The sequence below is a fragment of the Oryctolagus cuniculus genome, chromosome 15, assembly GCF_964237555.1.
Source record: "Oryctolagus cuniculus chromosome 15, mOryCun1.1, whole genome shotgun sequence".
In the NCBI taxonomy this organism is placed as follows: domain Eukaryota; kingdom Metazoa; phylum Chordata; class Mammalia; order Lagomorpha; family Leporidae; genus Oryctolagus; species Oryctolagus cuniculus.
This window is the reverse complement of record NC_091446.1, coordinates 16,214,577-16,228,559: the sequence shown is the minus strand read 5'-3', so window position 1 is coordinate 16,228,559 and position 13,983 is coordinate 16,214,577. Positions and strand designations below refer to the sequence as shown.

Sequence of the window (13,983 nt, the reverse complement as noted above, 5' to 3'; positions counted from 1 at the left end):
TGGCCAGACCTTCGCCCAGAGCCTGGGTAGGGTGAGAAGAGCCTCTCCTTAAGTCAAGTGGCCCTGGGTGTGGACGTCCTCCTGTTGTTCCCTTTCGGAATCACTTCTCCCCTCTCAGTAGGAAGAAAATTCTATCCATGGCAATTAATGTACTTGCTCCATGGTTGCTATTCAGGGTCAAAAATATACCATGTAGGGAGGGCGTTTGGCACAGTAACTAAGATGCTGCCTAGAACGCCCACATCCCATACCAGAGTGCCTAGGTTCAGATCCTGGCTCTGGCTCCCAATTCCAACTTCCATAGAAGGCAGCAGGGGATGGCTCAAGTACTTGGATCCCTGCCACACACGTGGGAGATGCAGATTAAATTTTAGCTCCTGGCTTTGGCCTGAACAAATGCAAGCATTTGGGAAGTGAACCAGAAGATGGGAGATCTCTTCTCTCCTCTCTCTCTCTCTCTCTCTCTCTCTGCCTTTCAGATACAATGAAAATAAAGAAAAAGCTCAATACATACATATATATATATATATATACTATATTAAAGAACACACAATCTGATACAACCTGAAACACACAGTATGCCAAGTCAAAGAAACCTGACATAAAAGATCATCTATTACATGATTTCATTTATACGAAGTGTCGTCATTCTTTGCTTAGCAATAGGGATATGTTCTCAGAAGCATGCCATTAGGTAATTTCATGGTTGTGCAAGCATCTTGGAGTGTAATTACACAAACTTAGACAGCTATGATGGCACTATGGGATACAATAATCTTATGGAACCATTGCCATATATGCCGTCTGTCGTGGACCGAAGCCTTGTTTCGTGGTGTGTGAATGTGTCCGGCTCAGGCAAATTCATCAAGACAGAATGTGGGTGCCAGGGGTTGGAGGAGATGGAGACTGACTGCTGAGTGGGAATGGAGTTTCCTTTTGGGATGATGAAAATGCTGTGGACCCAGCTAACAGTGATGGTTGATCAACCTTTCGAATCCTAGATACCAATGAATTGTGTGCTGTGGAATGGTTACAGTGGTGAATTTTGTGTCTTTTACCACAATTTTTAGGGTCCTTTTCTACTAGGCTTGCGATTTATTTAGATACACAGAATCATGTAAAATTTTAAAATGGAGAAAATATTTCAGCAAAAGAAAAAGGGAAAAAAATTACTGTGACTTAGCCAATGGTCAGGTTGACTTTTATCAGAGTTTAAAGCAAGGGAGAAAGAAAACAGCTTCATTTTCATGAGCCATGCAAGTCTCACCTTTTATGGATAAGGAAGCTAAGGCTTATGTTTCCACCTGTCTGAATTTAAATCTGGTTCTGCCGTATTTGTTGGCTATGTGACTTGAGTTCAGTTATGGAACCTCTCTGAACATCAGCTTCTATATCAATAAAATGGGATTGAAAATACCTAGTAGTGGGGCTAGTGTGCTGGTGCAGTGGGTTAAGCTCCCAGTTGCAATGCCAGCATCCCATATCGGAGCACTGGTTCAAGTCCAGGCTTCTGTGTTTCCAATCCAGCCCCCTGCCTATGTAGCTGGGAAGGCAGCAGATGATGGTCCAAGTGCCTGGATCCCTACCACCCAAGTGGTACACCCAGATGGAGTTCTGGGCTCCTGGCTTCAGCCTGGCCCAGCCCCAAGCTATTGTGGCTATTTGGGGAGTGACACCAGCCAACAGAAGATCTCTCTGTCTTTCCTTCTCTCTCTCTGTCATTCTGTCTTTCAATAAATAAATAAATAAATCTTTAAGAAAATACCTAGCACTGAGCTCTCACAAAATATCAGCCGATCACTTAATGACACAGCAAAGTTAAAAAAAATTCTTTTCCTGAAAGAGAGAGATAGAGATAGATGAGAAAGAGAGAGAGAGAGAGAGAGAGAGAGAGAGAGATATGATGGATCATTCCCCAAATGCCTACAATAACCAGGGCTGGAGCCAGGAACATAATCCACATCTCCCACGCGGGTGGCAGAAACCCAGTTACCTGAGCCATCACTGTTGCTTCCCAGGGGTTGCATTAGCAGAAAACTGGATTCAGAGACCAGAATCAGAACTAAAACTCAGGCACTCCAATGTGGGATATGGGTGTCTTAAACAGTGTCATCTTTTTTTTTTTTTTTTAATTAATTAATTTGAAAAGAAAAGCCACAGAGAGAGACGGGGAGAGACATATAGATGTTTCACTCACTGGTTCACTGCCCAGATGGCTGCAATGGGCTGCGCCAGGCCAAAAAAGCTAGGAGCCTGGAATTCCATCCCAGTCTCTCATATGGGTAACAGGGAACCAAGCACTTGGGCCATCTTCCACTGCTTTCTCAGGTGCATTAGCAGGGAGCTGGATCAGAAGTGGAACAGCCAGGACTCCAACTGTTGTTCAAATGGGATGCTGGCATCACACACAGGTGGTGGTTCCACCTGCTGTGGCATAATGCCAACCCCAGCCACTGTCTTAACTGCTGAGACAAACAGCCACCTTGAAAAAGCTAACCTGGGGGCTGGCACTGTGGTGCAGTGGATTAAGGCCCCAGCCTGCAGGGCTGGCATCCCATATGGGCGCCAGTTCGCATCCCAGCTGCTCCTCTTCCCATCCAGCTCTCTGCTATGGCCTGGGAAAGCAGTTGAAGGTGGCCCAAGTGCTTGGGCCTCTGCATCCACGTGGGAGACCTGGAGGAAGCTCCTGGCTCCTGGCTTTGGACTGGCTCAGCTCTGGCCGTTGCGGTCATTTGGAGAATGAACTAGTGGAATGGAAGACCTCTCTCTCTCTCTCTCTCTCTCTCTCTCTGGCTCTACCTCTCTCTGTAGCTCTGTCTTTCAAATGAATAAAATAATTCTTTAAAAAAAGAAGAAGAAAAAGGAAAAGCTAAACTGATTAGGCCTTACTTTAAGAAGGGAGAGTACCTTCATCACAAGGGCTTAGCAGTGCCTCAGAGCAGGGAGTCAACATGAAAGTTGATAGGGGTTTAGGGTGTGGGCCCAGGTAACTTTTCCAGGACAGGTCTTTGCAGGCAGCACTGATGAAAACCGGGCAGTCCTTGTAATATACCAGCATAGGATTGCTGAGCAGAGATAGAGGGTTCTGAAGCAAGCCTTGACAAGTAGGCTGTTGTTTGAATGGCAAAGCTGCTTGCCGCTTGTCCTGGGTAAATTACTCTGCAGGAACTTCCTGAAGCACACGGTATGTTTACGGGTTTATCGTCTTGTTGCTTTGGAGGGAAGGGTTCCTAGAACAAACCAGGTTGTGTTCTACAGGTAGTCTCAGTCCCCGCCCTCCGGTTCTGTCGTGTTGGATATGGGGGCTTGGTGCCCCCAGAGGGGCTATGGTTACATGGCAAGGGCACACAGTCCAGGCTCTCAATATACCTTTCATTTTCTTACCACCATTTCCACAAAAATGTGTTCCTAGGTAGTGAGTCTCAGCCAGACCTGCAAGCAGATCCCTGCCGCCTGCCATAGGACCCGCTCCACTTCCCTTGGCACAATACAAGTTGGGACATAAGGGCCGATGCCGTAGCTCAATAGGCTAATCCTCCACCTAGCGGCACCAGCACACCAGATTCTAGTTCCGGTCGGGGCGCCGGATTCTGTCCCAGTTGCCCCTCTTCCAGGCCAGCTCTCTGCTGTGGCCAGGGAGTGCAGGGGAGGATGGCCCAAGTGCTTGGGCCCTGCACCCACATGGGAGACCAGGAGAAGCACCTGGCTCCTGGCTTTGGGTCAGCGTGGTACGCCGGCTGCAGCACACCGGCCGCGGCGGCCATTGGAGGGTGAACCAATGGCAAAGGAAGACCTTTCTCTCTGTCTCTCTCTCTCACTGTCCACTCTACCTGTCCAAAAAAAAAAAAAAAAAAAAAAAAAAAAGAACAAGTTGGGACATAAGAACAATAATTGAATCTTTGGGTGTACTGTGCAAGAGATGAAGAGATGCATATAGGGAAGATCTAAGTGGAGTTGTGTATTTGGGTTTGAGGCTCTACGAAGAAATCCAGATAAGATCCAAACACTTAGGAGCTCTTGGTGTCTGGCACCCAACACATGAAAGTGCCAAGAACCCTTAGAGAGTGTTTAGAACACACAGAGGGAAAGGCCCTGGATTGTTGTAGCATTTTAAAGGACAGGAAGTGATGAGGCCAAACAAGGAATAAAATCAAGCTTACCTGGTGTCATGGGAAACAGAGGCAGATTCATTGAGCTATAACAAAACGTCTCGAGAATTTTCACCACTGTGAGTGCGGGTGTGAGGAGGCTGTTAGAACTAGGTCCTGGGTTCTCTGTGCCCCTGGGCCAATCATATAGCACTTCCTCCTCCACAAAATGACAGTGATGGTGCTTAGCAGGAAATGCATATACTCAGTTAATTTTTAAAATAATTGTATTTATTTATTTTCTTCTGAGAGGCAGAAAGACAAAGATAGAAACCTACAGACAAGTACCCATCTTCTGGTTCATTCCCTCAAATTCCCACAATAATCCGAACTGGACCAGGATAATCAAAACCTGGAGCCAGGATCTAAACGCAGGTCTTCCATGTGGGGGCCAAGGATCCAACCTCTTGAACTATCACCACAGCCCCTGAGGGTCTACACTGATGGAAAGCTGCAATCGGGAGCTGGAGCAGAACTCAAACCCAGTACTCTGATATGGGATGCAGGTATCCTAACTCTCTGCCTAGCTGCTGCGCCAAATGCTTGCCCTCTCGGCTAATTTTGAAAGTTAAGTCCATTATACCAGGTGTACGTGTATGGAAAAAGCACATAGCACCCCTTACATATAAACAATTATATATGACTGCTAAAAAATCGTTAATATACAATTCTACATGACTTAAAAATTGTTAATAAAGAAAGTAAATAAATTCTTACTACTAAATTCTAAGTTCTTTCCAAGGTTGGCCAAAGATGAGGAGTTTTGTTTTGCTTTGTTTCCATTTGTTTTCACTTTCCCCTCACCTTCGGGGAGCACCTGGGTGTGCCTCCCAGGAGGTTGGGAAATCAGCCTTCCTGTGGAATACTGAGCCTGTCTGGTTCCGAGGAAGCACGGGGAGTCTCCCGGGCCAGGCTGGTCACAAGAGACCCATGGACTGCTGTTCCGACCGGAAGATTCCACGTTGTGTACGCAGGCAGCTCAGGGGTTACCCTGTTGATCTGAGCATGATCAGGCCCAAATCCTCATTCGTAGCTACTCACCTCCTCTCCTTTCCTATGACTTCCGGCATTCCTCGTGGGCAGCACTGTTGAAATTTATAGCTGCTCCCTTTGAACCCGATTTACTGCCCAGAGGTCAAGCACAGCAGCTTTTTCAGTGTTTATTTGTATAAACTAACACTTTGCTGCCCTGTGCAATTATGCACATCCACACGGCCAGTTAAACCCATGACATGAGAGGACGGTGAATAATTCCTATTTTGCACACTTCAAATAGAAGCATCAGAAAAGGCCCTTGAACTAGGAACTGGGACATACGTGGATTCTAACGCCCTCTGTCGCCAGTGAGTTTGGGGGAAGAGCTTTACATGTGGTGACCACAATGTTCACCGTGTAAAGGCTGCTGGTTGAACCGGGCAATCGCTGAGGTCTTCCCCCAGCTGTGATGAACTCTGACCACCCTACTCTTGTGTTCTTTGAAAGTTCTGTCACTTTCTAAGGGATTTTTTTTTTAAAGAAATCCAAGTTAATTAATTACTTTATATTTGTCTATCAAGAAATCTTTATTGAGGCAGGCATCTGGCCCAGCAGTTAAAATGACCACAGCCCGTATCACGGAGTCTGGATTCAATATCTCTCTCCAACTCCTGACTCCAGCTTCCTGCTAATGTAGACCCTGGGAGACAGCAATGATGGCCCAAAAACTGGAGTTCCTGCCACCCAGGTGGGAGACCCGGATTGAGTGCCTGGCTCCTGGCTTTGGCCCTGGCCCAGCCTTGGCCATCACAGACATTTGGGGAGTGAACCAGCAGACAGAAGATTTCTCTATGTCCTTCTGCCTTTCAAATAAATAAACATAAATGAAAACATTTTTTAAAAAAAGAAGAAAGAGTTGCAAAAGGGAGACAGATCTGGGAGGTGGTTTCCTTGGGGAGTTCACAGGTAGATTTAGCTGCCATAGAGGGGGTTTAGCTCAGTGGTAGAGCATTTGACTGCAGACTTAGCTGCATGGTTAGAGGCACACAGAGAAGTCTGCCAGGCAGCTCAGAAAATAGATTCGTGGCTCAGGGTAAGGCTAGAGACAGAGTATGAGGTCATTTCAAAAAGTTTCTAGAAAATTAAAACATAAATTTTATTTGAGATCTATGTGTAGTATTTTCATAGTTGACATTTTCCTTTATTTTTTTGAGGATTCCCTCACAGACACAGACTTCAAAATTCTTTGCACCAAGGCTGGCGCTGTGGCATAGTGGGTAAGGCCGCTGCCTCCAGTGCCAGCATCCCATATGGAAGCCAGTTTGAGTCCCGGCTGCTCCACATCCAATGCAGCTCTCTGCTGTGGCCTGGGAAAGCAGTAGAAGATGGCCCAAGCCCTTGGGCCCCTGCACCCGCATGGGAGAACCAGAAGAAGCTGATCGCTCCTGGCTTCGGATAGACACAGCTCCAGCCGTTGCAGCCATCTGGGGAGTGAACCAGTGGATAGAAGACCTCTCTCTCTCTCTCTCTCTCTCTCTCTCTCTCTCTCTCTTTCTCTCTTCCTCTGTCTCTCTGTATCTCTGCCTTTCAAATAAATAAGCAAGTCTTTAAAAAAATTAATTGCATAAAATAAACTTATTTATTAATTCCACTTCTCACAAACTTTTTTTAGGTACCCTTGTATTTATTGGTGAAAACTTTCAAATACCACTAACCACAGAGTAAGAAAATGAAGGGGAGGGGCCGGCGCCGCGGCTCACTAGGCTAATCCTCCGCCTTGCGGCCCCGGCACACCGGGTTCTAGTCCCGGTCGGGGCGCCGGATTCTGTCCCGGTTGCCCCTCTTCCAGGCCAGCCCTCTGCTGTGGCCAAGGAGTGCAGTGGAGGATGGCCCAGGTGCTTGGGCCCTGCACCCCATGGGAGACCAGGAAAAGCACCTGGCTCCTGGCTCCTGCCATCGGATCAGCGCGGTGCGCCGGCCGCAGCGCGCCAGCCGCGGCGGCCATTGGAGGGTGAACCAATGGCAAAGGAAGACCTTTCTCTCTGTCTCTCTCTCTCACTGTCCACTCTGCCTGTCAAAAAAAAAAAAAAAAACAAAAAAAAAAAAAAAAAAAAGAAAGAAAGAAAAAGAAAATGAAGGGGAGGAAGGAACAAAAGTATGGGGAAGGAACTGTCATCACTACCATTTTCCTAAGGTTGCTTTTCAAAATGACAATATTTCCAATATCTTCAAGGACACATGTCTGTGTAGCCATTTCAGGTACTATATAACAACAGATAAGAAAAATGCAGATTGTAACATTATTAAATACATATGCATATGTGTGTCTGTGACTCTCCTTCCTTGTTCTAGGAAAACATGGTGAGCGGCTCCCAGCCAGGTGAGCCGCCCGGGACCAGCAAGGGGCGGGTTGCACTCTCCTTTCGAGTTTCAGTCCGTTGTCCTCACAGGCCCGGTTTTTGCAGGATGTTCCCCTCCATGACTGCAAGAACGGGCCTGGCCCAGAGGACGCGGTATCAGGCAGACAACATATTGCTTACTTTAGAAGTGCAACTGATAGAATAAAGAGCCTGAGAACCGGAACTGCTGCCAGAAATAGCTGGGCAAATTCACCCACTTCCAAGAAGGTCACTCGGCTTCAGCACAGGGTGCAGGCAGATCGAAGCGGATTCTTGGCACTGTCACGGCCGCGTCTGCCTGTTGCATAACTTCGCTCCCTTGATTGAGAGCCCTGGTGTTGACCTGGCATTTTCTGTTCCTCTCTGCGATAGCATTTTGCAGCCGTGTCATAATAATCACTCTTATCAGGTGACCTTCCCTAATAAGTCAGCCTCCGCTCTGTTTCAGCAGCTATCTGTTGAGAATCCTATTTTTACCGAACAATTATAACCTACGAGCTGTCATCTGTCAGGTTTTAAATGTTTGTTAGAAATTGTCCCCGACAGGTAGTCATTAGACAGCTGAGAGCCATAAACAATGGGGAAAGTGAGCAGCAAGCCGGAGCCGCCGATGACATCTGAATCCATTTCTTAACCTGAGTGTAGGAAGGGCCCTGGAGATGGAAGATCATTGCCCTAGGAGAAGCAGTGCTGTGGACCTTCGCACACCACACCTCCATGCACACAGTGTTTGTATGAATAAACTAGAGCAATGCTGGGTGTTTTTTTTTTCCTCTTGGACCTATCCTCAATTAGGAATTGGAAAAATATGATAATGTCTCAGACTGATGCATAACTCAAGAGGTTGCCTTGAGACAGCAGCTATTAGTTTTCCTTCTTTTACTTAACACCGCCCTGACCGCTCGTCTGCTTTACGTCACTGGACCCTGGAGAACACTATGTGACAGATAACTGGCTTGTCAGATTTTAGTGAGGAGGAAAACTGAGGTTTAGCGAGGTCAAAGAACTTGCCAAACGGATGAGCGTGTAGCCCAGTTGTTAAGACTCTTACATCCCACGACTCGGAGGGCCTGCATTGTTCTTAGATCCACCTCCCAAGTCCAGCTTCCTGCCAATGCAGACCCTGGGAGGCAGTGATGCAGGCTCAAGTATTTGGGTCCTTGCCACCCACTTAGATTGGGTTCCTAGCTCCTGGCTTTGGCTGCATGGGGAGCTCTGGCTATTGCAGACTTTCAGGGGTGAATCAGTGGATGGGAGGGCTCTCTCTGTCCACCTCTCTGTGTCTCGTTCTACCTCTCAATAAAGAGCAATCAATAAAAATTTTTAAAAATAACTTGCTCAAGAATAAAGAGCTGGGAAATGGCTGTAGGGGGGGCTTCTTCCAGAGCCCTTTTCCCTGAATCCCCCTTAACCACTGACATGGACGTCTCCAGACCCTCTCCTACTTGGAACACCAGATCCTCCTTTATGAAACTGAAAGAAAGAGCTCCACCATCCCCCCCCCCCCCAACAACACACACACACACACACACCACCACCAGGGTCTCTGATTCAAGTCACACTTGGTTAGGAGGGTGGTGGCATGGCCAACTTGGTTTCAGCCAGGAAAGAAACTCTCCAAGTCATGGTGGAGCTGATCTAGCCCCACCCTCACCCCCGACTCAGCACTTTGCCAGGATGCCGTGGGTAACTGTAGATACTCAAGATGCACAGAGATCCAGATCTAAGAATACACCTGCATGTGTCGCTTAGAGGTCTAGAGCCCTCTGTTGGCACCCAGCTTCTTTGTCAGGCCTGTGACTTTTTTCTTTTCTCCTGCATGATGGAATGGAGCTTGCCTTTCTCATTTCACTGGTCTTCTCCCCGTTGGTATTTTTCCACCATTTCCCTGACTTAGGGAAATTCAAACTTTCACATCCCTAGAAGCCTCGGACATGGCCGACCATGAAGTTCAATGGAGCAGAGAACCTTTGAATGTTAGCCCTGGCTATGTTTGATTCTACGTCATTAACAGAGGCCTGGTGGGAGTGGGGGGTGGTCCTGCTGGCTGACAGTCCCTGGGAAATGGATGTAAACCATCTCAGAACTGCTAATTGCTAAGTGTTCATTGAAGCCTATCTATGTGTGTATGTGGAATACTAAAGCACAAGACCAACTCCAAAGAACCCACAGTCTGACTGCACTCAAAGAATGAAGGAAAATATATAATATATATATATATATATATATATATAAATAGTCATATATTTCAGGTACACATCTACAGAGTTACAGAAAGAGGTAGAGACAAAGAGAGGTCTTCCATCCACTGGTTCACTCCCCATGTGGATGCAATAGCTGGAGCTGCGCTGATCTAAAGCCAGGAGTCAGTTGCTTCTTCTGGGTCTCCCAGGTGGGTGCAGGGGCCCAAGCACTTGGGCCATCTTCTACTGCTATCCCAGGCCATAGCAAAGAGATGGATCCGAAGAGGAGCAGCTGGGACTAGAACTGGCGCCCATATGGGATGCCGGCACTTCAGGCCAGGGCTTTAGCCCATTGTGCCACAGCGCTGGCCCCTATTTTCTCTATTAAAATGCAAATAGAAGGGTGTTTGGCCTAGCACTTAAGACACCATTTGGGACACCATATCCTGTACCAGAGGGCCTAGGTTCAAGTCCCAGCTCTGCTCTTGATTCCAGCTGCCTGCACACCCTGGAAGGCAGCAGGTAAAGGCCAAGTACATGGGTCCCTACCACCCACGTGGGAGACCCCAATTGATTCCTGACTCCTGGCTTTGGCCTGGCCCAGCATCAGCCAGTGTGGGCATTTAGGAAGTGAATGAGCTAATGGACTTGCTCTCTTGCTCTCTTGCACTGCCCCCCAGCCCCCACCTTTCAAATAAACAAGTAAAAATTTTCAAATAAAATGCAAAAAAGTATATAATTTTCAGTGGGAAACCAACTATGGTATGACGCTGAAGACATCTGTTGGGATTTTCCCGCTGGCATTTACGTTTTCCTACTTGTGGGGTTTTACCTTTGGAATCCAAATATCAAGTGCCCCCTGCCCTTTCTTCCCCCGGCCAACGCATCTGCAGGGACCCCTGAAGGCACAGAGAGAATTCTCAGGGTCTCCAAGCCCCAGCCTTTGAGGAGGAGACGACAAGTGCATCGGGGTGAGGGCTCCGGGCCCAGGACTCCTGAATTCCTTTGCAGCTTGAAGAGAAGTTTTTCCATGGAGCCGTCCAACCCCCGCAGCCGCGAGACCTGTTTTATTTTTTTAAACAAGTCAGTAAACTAACTGGAACTTGTGTCAGGTCTGGTGGCTCTGTATAAATGGGTGCAAATTTAACTTGACACATTAATTTCTTTCTAGAAAACAATTTATATTCATAGAATCATGGAATCCCAGAGTTGGAAGGGCCCTCACGGTCATCCGGTGCGAACAGCCGTCTCATGCTGGAGTTGTTCGTTTGAAAAGTCTGCTTCCCAGAGCAGCTGCCACGAGGTCCCCGACGCGGAGATTTCGCACGTCCCCTGTCCCATCAGCCCTGCTCAGTGTGAACATCATTCACTGGTGATTATTCTTGCTGGGGAGTGCGGATAGATTCTGAGCCGTAAGTTGAGAGTGGGTGAGTAGCGGAGACTTTTTAAAGGAGGATAGCCCTATTAAATTATTTCCACCTGCATATGAGGGGCCCGAAGGCCAGGCAGACTTAAGAGGTTGGCGCTTGCGTCCAGGCCAGCTGAGTTGCAAAGTCTGCTCTCCTTCAGTGCTCCTCCTGCCACATCACACTGCTAGAAGAGGTCGAAAGGAAAAGAACGGAGGGCAAAGAACTGCTTGCAAAAGAGATTAAAATAGATCCTGAGTATCAAGAGCTGGAAGCTGATTGTTTAGGGGGTAAGTGTAACCCAACAGCTATTCCTTCACATCCCCATGTTTTCTTTTCCTTTTAGAAAATTCTATCCTTCTGAAAATTCCACTTGTAGTTCTATTTCAAGTATCCTCTAAGTATATGCAGATTTGAAAAATTCCTCTGACAGCCGCCCATTAAATAGGATGAGCATTCAAACTGCAGGGCTGGAAAACTGACCCAAAGAAAATTAAGTATGTGAGCTGGCAGCAGCACAACAGGACACAAAGGCTCAAGAACCAGGAGCAGGAGCTGGGAGGCTGAGAGAATCTGTCCTAGCAGACAGGTGTTTGGAGAACGGAGGAAAAGAATTCAATAGGTTGCTGTGGAGAAGGGAGTGTGAGTGTGCCTGTGTGTGTGTGTCTGTGTGTGTATGTGGGGGGGGGGTGTCTGTGGGTGGGTGGGTGCTGGGTGCAGGGTTGTGTTTAATGATTTCGTGTAAGGTTTGGCCAGAAAGCCTCCACTTACCAAGTGACCAAGTCCCATCTGAGGCTGCAGACAGGAGCAGGGGACAGAGATCCAGCTCTGGAATTAAGACCTGATCAGCAAGTCCAGCTGACTCAAGATGAATGGACGGAACATGTAGAACCTTACCTGTAATTTACCTCCCTACCGTCCGTCTGTATTCCCAAATCTTACACATAATGCAGGAGAATATTTTTTAACAATGACTCATGATGTCGGTTCTGTGGAAAACATATGGATGAAGAATCCCAGAGAAGGGAAAGGCAACATAAAAGAGAGCGGGTGCAAGGATGGTGACGATTAGAAGTTACCAACTGTAGCCCCAGGAAGTCTCTGTCTGGGGGAGTGGGGGTCTGACTCACCTTCATCCAATAATTAGAAAGAAGACCTTACACAAAGGATCAGATTTCATTTCCTATCGTTGGCGTTTTTATATTTGTCTTCATCCAATAATAGTTACTTTATAATCAGCATGTTCATCATTGAGTTTTGTTGAGCTCAACTATGCTTTCCTTTTTGTTTATGTTTTAGATTCTATTAAACAAGAAGGTAAAGAGAATAAGCAAAAAACCATAATTAGAAATCTATACCGCCGGCGACGCAGTTCACTAGGCTAATCCTCCTTGCGGCACCGGCACACCAGGTTCTAGTCCCGGTCGGGGCGCCGGATTCTGTCCCGGTTGCCCCTCTTCCAGGCCAGCTCTCTGCTGTGGCCCGGGAGTGCAGTGGAGGATGGCCCAAGTCCTTGGGCCCTGCACCCCATGGGAGACCAGGAGAAGCACCTGGCTCCTGCCATCGGATCAACGCAGTGCGCCAGCCGCAGCACGCTGGCCACAGCAGCCATTGGAGGGTGAACCAATGGAAAAGGAAGACCTTTCTCTCTGAAAGAAATCTATACCAAATATCTACTGCTTATTAGAATTGATTAATGTTATCCTTTAGATAGATAGATAGATAGATGTGATACAGATACATTGACATGAAGATTTGAATAAATGTTATAGCTATAGAGATAGAAGAGATGATGATGATAGAAGTGATAGAAATATGCTGATGGGGTAGATATCACAGATTTAGAGATAAAGGGATAATGATGGTAATAATAATGGTGATAGATACAGTTGAAGCTCCTTGGTTTTCTACCCAATACCATTCTCCCTAGTGCCAACTTCTGTCATTAATTCAGTAGTATCCTTCACCAAGGTGTTATACTTGTACTACATGCTTTCCTGTTACTTTTAAAATCAATAGTTAATTTTGTTATATTGTAGCTACCAACTTGTACCCATATCAACTTGCTGTTTTTCAGCCAATTCATTTGAAACTTGGTTTCCTACATCTTACAAAGTCTCTGGAACCACTGGTTTTGATAACTTTTTTTTAAAGGATTACTCCTGTCAGGCAAATGCTCCTATTAGATAATGAAAGATCAAAGTCATGGGTATTACAAACCTAAAGAAGACTTCACATACACTCAGTGGCACCTGCACAGTATTGTGGGGCTCTCTGATTTATCAAATTAAAAGACACAGCATTTTAAAGAATTGCAGTGAGTACTAAGGAACTGAAATACTTCTGGTTTTACTTCATGGAGTTATTTTGTTCAAATAAAAGTGTTTGAAGATGAAAAACACATTTTTCTTCTTGCAGAATTAAATCATTTCCTCCCTCGTCTCATAAAGTTCATCCAGTTAGAAACAAATCAGTTCCGAAGTTCTTGCCTTTTAATAGAGCTTCAGTCTACTTGCGTTTCTCCTCTTCCTTCTTGCCATAGTCTGTAATCTCTCTCCATCGAGGGATGTTTTTCTCCACTCCTTACTTCATGCAGAGCAGTGGTCAGGAGGGAGAGCTCATTAGTCTTATTTTTCTTGTGATTTCCTCTCATTAATTTGTTATTTCATTGCAATATTTTTAAAAAGACCTCATGCTGACAAAAGCAATGTGACACAACAGGACATAACAACGTTTCTGGAGTCTCAATTTCTGTGATGTAAACACCCCAGTTTGTTTTTAAAAGGTTTTCATAATCCATTGTATAAATATACATATTCATGTAATTTCCAAAACATGTACTTTGAAGCCACAATCATTCCAGCATTTTTAT

General features: G+C 46.3%; 1 protein-coding gene across 1 annotated transcript in view; it reads left to right on the top strand.

Moving 5' to 3' along the window:
• The window catches only part of ADRB1 (adrenoceptor beta 1), a 29,289-nt gene extending 21,012 nt beyond the window's left edge, over positions 1-8,277 (top strand). The window contains exon 4 of the transcript XR_011382764.1: positions 6,338-8,277. The gene's annotated coding sequence lies outside the window, so the exon portion shown is untranslated. The remainder of the gene's footprint in view (positions 1-6,337) is intronic.
• Positions 8,278-13,983: the final 5,706 nt, after the last annotated feature.